We start from the raw sequence: 5,111 nt of genomic DNA on the forward strand, positions 1-5,111 counted from the left end.
GTGGCAGAAAATTGGCTTACACCAATAGATTGGCAAACATTGGCCTGTGCTGCACTCTCTGGAGGGGATTACTTACTTTGGAAACCAAAAAATGTGGAAAATTGTAGGGAGATCATACGCCATAATGCCCAGGCCAGCAATGACTGGATAGCAGATATGCTATTGGGAAAAGGCAATTATATAACTAGTGACAATCAAATGCAATATGATTCAGGGCTATTTGTTCAAATTAATACGGCAGCCATGAGAGCTTGGAAAAAACTTCCTACTAAGGGAGATTTAAGTACTTCCCTTACAACAGTAAAACAAGGTCCTGACGAACATTTTTATGAGTTTGTTCATTGGTTAATTACTGCAACAGGGAAAATACTTGGCAGTGCTGATGCAGGTACCAATTTTGTTAAACAATTGACTTATAAAAATGCTAATGCTGCTTGTCAAGCAGCAACCAGGCCATATAGAAAAAAGACAGATTTATCAGGATGTATTCGCCTATGTTCTGATTTTGGGTCAGCATACCAACATGGATTGGCTCTGGCCGCTGCTCTTAAAGGATATACTGTTCGCCAATTTCTTAACCATAATAATGGAGGCAATTGCTTCAATTGTGGTCGGCCTGGACATATGGCAAAGATCCTGATACAATCATCCAGCCATATACTAAGGACCAAGTTAATTGGCTATTCCAACAAACAGATTTCTGGCCAATTGCATGTGCTTCCTTTACTGGAAATATTGATAACCATTTTCCTCCAGATAAATTTTTGTGCTCATCTTTCCTTGGAAAATACTCTTCAAAAGCTAAAAAAAGGGAGAGCTCTTACAGACTAAGGGCTCGCCAAAAAATCTTCTAGCACATGCTCTTTTTGTCCTAAATTTCCTGTCTCTTGATAAAGATGGAGACTCAGCCGCTAAGTGCTTCTGGCATTCAACTACCAAAACAAAATTTGCCTCAGTTTTGTGGAAAGACCCTCTGGACAATACATGGAATGGTCCAGACCCTGTCCTCATTTGGTGCAGAGGGTCTGTCTGCATCTATTCTCAAAAAATGGATGCTGAGGGACCAGCAGTTAGTGTAATGGCTATGTTGCTGGGCTCCCATGTAGTCGACCATGGTTCACGTCCTGGACCCGGTGGCTTAAAACTCACGCCAGGCGTGTGTGCGTGTATGCCCAAGATCCTGGAAGGAGAATGAAGAAGGGATTGCGGCATGACCATCCCCCCTGGGGGGTGATTTCTTGCTTTCTGTCTCTCTGTCTCTCTCTGTCTGTCTGGCGAGCGCACGCGCCCTATAGCAAAAACCTCTAAAAAATAAAAAGAAGAAAAAAGAAAAAATGGATGCTGCTCATTGGTTACCACAAAGATTAATCAAACAGATTGATGCTAACAAGCCATCCAGAGATGATGAAAGCCCTGAGATATCTCTCTCTCCTTCCACAGATCAACAAAATGAAGATCCTTCTTAAATACCTTATCCTGGTTTGCTTCTTTGACACTACCGCTGCTGGTTTTGATCCTGGTGCTGCTCCTCCTGACAGAACAGGGTGGGGTCTCTGTCTTGCTTTACAGGAACGCTGCTGCTTTTATGTCAACAAGTCCAGCATCATTCATGACAGTCCCTTACGGTCTGCATGGAATGGACTCTTCCCCTTTTTCCTCCCCATACTTGGTCTGATTCTGAGTTTACTGTCTGTTTGCTCTTTGAGGCCTGTTCTCTTTAATAAGCTCATGGCTTTCCTTAAATGCCAAATTGGTGACTCCATAAAAGTGCAGCCTATCCAAGTCCACTACCACAACCTGGAGATAGAGTATCGTGGAGCCTAGACATGGCTCCAGCCTGAGGTGCTGAATCAGTTAGCCAAAGACGGGTAAGAGAGTCTGAGCCTAACAGCTGTATAGTCCCTCCATCTAAGACAGGAAACCCATCATTTGCAATGGGATTCTCCAATGACGGGTAAGGATGGACGTGGGGCTCTAAAAATGACTCCAACCTAAAACAGGCATGATTCCCCCAGGTGTTTCTCCTCTCTTTGAAAAAATAAAAAAGGGGGACATGTGGCGAGCACTGCATACAGAAGCCATCTCGAGCTATCCGCCATCTTGGAAACCATTAGGCTTCACTTCCTCACTGAGCAAATCGTTTCTCAGAAATCATGTGACCAACTGTTCTCCCTGGAAGTGGTTGGGTTTCTAGGCAACGGGAGAGATCCACCCACATCAATGATTGGTTCATGCTGTTCTATCTCATCTGCATTTCGTGCAACCAATTGGTTCCCACCAGCTGTATATAATTGGCCATTTCTCCTCAATAAATGGAAGTAGACAGAAGAAGACGACTTGATCAACACCTCGTAGTGTGTGTGCGTGTTTTTTGTCCCATCTCTCACTCCCTCCCCCAAGGAACCTTCTCTACTGTCCCATGGGCTGGGACAGTCCTTCCTTATACACACCACATCTGGCAATCACACCCATCTCTTGTATTTGTACAACCTTTGGTTAATCAGTTTCAGTCATAGAGTGCAGACACTCAGTATATATTAAGCGGGGACACACAATGTCTCTCCTTCATAGCCTGGCTTGCTTCACTCAGCAGTAACTCTTCAGTTTCCCCAGTGGATCCATCCTAGAAAACCACAGTACAATATCATTCCAGGTTACTAGTATGGGTGAGTTAAAAACACACAACAGTTCCACCAACACAAGGATGGCCAGCTCCACCCTATCCAATCCTTCACCTTTAGGTGAAGGAGGAGAGTTTGAAGAAAGACATTAAGGAGAAAAATAGAGGTAAGGCATTTATGAGACAAAGAAATGGGTTATTATCTGTTGAAGATAATATGTATAGTAGTCTCAATTGGACTGGTGAGAAATGTGTATGTGTTGAAATATTCACCTTGTAAGCTAAGTGACAATTGTGAATGCATGTATAAAAGAAATTGAAATTTAAAATAGATTTAATTAAAAAGAAAAAAATGGGCAATTCAGAGTGAGCAGCTCAGGGGGTGGTAAAGCCTCTGGAATGGCCCACAGAAGCTAGAGTCCCAGACCAGGCAGTTTTCTTTCTCACTCTCCCTCTCTCTGTTTCTCTGTCTCTGGTTAAATTGAAGAATAACAATAAATAAGATTAAATAAATATATTTAATGGGAAAAGAACTGAATAGAAAACTCTCCAAAGAAGACTCCAGAATGGTTAAAAGACATATGAAAAAATATTCAAAATCTCTTGTCATAAAGAAATTGCAAATTAAAACAATAATTGGATACCATTTAACCCGTTAGAATTTCTAGGATCAAGAAAATAAAGAAATCAAGGGCTGGCAAGGCCGTGATGAAAAGAGAACACTTTTACATTATTGCTGGAAATGTACATTTGTACAAACTCTGTGTAAAACTATGTATTGATTCCTCAAACAATACAAATAGAACTACCATGTAACCCAGTAGTCACATTCCTTGGTATTTACTCAAAGGACAGGAAAACACTCAGATGGAAAGATAATTATACATTCATGTTTATTGTTGCATTATTCACAATTGTTAAGACATGGAATCAACCTAAGTCTCCAAAAACTGATGACTGGGTTGAAAAATAGTGGCACAAATATACTATGGAATATTACTCAGCCATAGGAAGCCATGACGTCCCAATTATTTGATTCAAAGTAGTCGAATATAGAGGACTTAATATTAAGCAAAGTAAGCTAAACTTTGAAAGAGACACACTGCATATCCCCACTCAGTGTGTCCTGAATGTCTGCACTCTATGGCAGAAAAGAAAAGATTCAAAAATATGATGGTAGAGAGGTTAAATGTAGACAGCAGAGACTGTAAGTGAGGGCAGTGGGTGGATGAAAGTGAGTTGAAAGAGAAAAGAGAAGGAACGTTTAGCAGACAAATATCTGGAAAGTTCTGTTTTTTAAAAATCTGTAATTTTTACTTTAAAAATAAAATTAAAAAGAAATCTTTTGGACAGTTATAAAATACACTGGATGCCAAAGTCCTCGTTATTACCATGAGCAGTTGAGGTTCTCATATATGATGGAATGATGGACCCGAACGTGAAAACCTATGGTCTCAAATATATTCCTCCCATGAAGGATTAAAATGTTTTTGCTATCTAAGCACAGTTCTTCTTTTTTATTTCCCAGAAAGGATTACAATTCAGTACTGTAGCTTCAGTAAAACAAAATAAATTATATTGGCTATTACCTAAGACACTGCAGAATAGCTCCTATGAAGCCTACATTATACAATAAGATGACTGATAATTTACAAATAATTTTGATGACAGTTTGGAAATGACTTAGAGAAAGTGGTAAAAGTGGCAGAAAACTTATGGATATCAGAGAGAGCAGAAATCTTAATTTAATGGCTTGCTAAAAGTATACATAGAGGGACCAGCAGTTGGTGTAATGGCTGTGTTGCTGGACTCCCATGTAGTCAACCGTGGTTCAAGTCCCAGAACCAGTGGCCTAAATTCACATTGGGCATGCAAGTATGTGTGCATGCCCAAGATTCCAAGAGGAGAATGGAGGCGAAGGGGTTGTGGCGTGGCCATCCCCCCGGGGGTTGATTTCTCACTTTCTTTCTCTCTGTCTTTGTCTTTGTGATGAGCACACACAACTTATAGCAAAAAAAAAAAAAAAAAAAAAAAACCCCTTAAAAAAAAAAAAAAAAAAAAAATAAATATCCCTTTCCTAACCATTAAAAAACCTCAAAAGTTTATTGCTTCCATGAGTAAGCAAGAGAAAGGGACAGACAGCACCCCAACAGGGTTTGGATGCTGACACTCCTGAGGCCTTGAGTTGGCCTCTGACCATGGACACACATGCCTGGGTGAGCTCAGGGAGGCCGCTGGACTGGGACTGTAAGACTGCCTCGCAGAGCATGTTACTATTGTGTCCACTGGTCCCTAGTTTTCTTTAAGAGAGATTTTTTGCTATAGGGTGTGTGCACTCACTGGAGAGACAGAGACACACAGAAAGAAAACGAGAAATCAGCTTCCTAGGTGATGGCCATGCTGCAGCCCCTTCTTCTCCATTCTCCTCTCAAGATTTTGAGCATTCATGCAGGCACGCAGCCTGAGTTTTTTTTTTTTTTTTTTCCTTTTT

General features: G+C 40.8%; 1 protein-coding gene across 1 annotated transcript in view; it reads right to left on the minus strand.

Moving 5' to 3' along the window:
• Positions 1 to 5,111, minus strand: part of LOC102486005 (olfactory receptor 1571) — a gene marked incomplete at its 5' end in the record, with an annotated part of 12,543 nt that overhangs the window by 6,718 nt on the left and 714 nt on the right.

The sequence above is a fragment of the Tupaia chinensis genome, unplaced genomic scaffold, assembly GCF_000334495.1.
Source record: "Tupaia chinensis unplaced genomic scaffold, TupChi_1.0 Scaffold143650_1, whole genome shotgun sequence".
Lineage (NCBI taxonomy): Eukaryota > Metazoa > Chordata > Mammalia > Scandentia > Tupaiidae > Tupaia > Tupaia belangeri.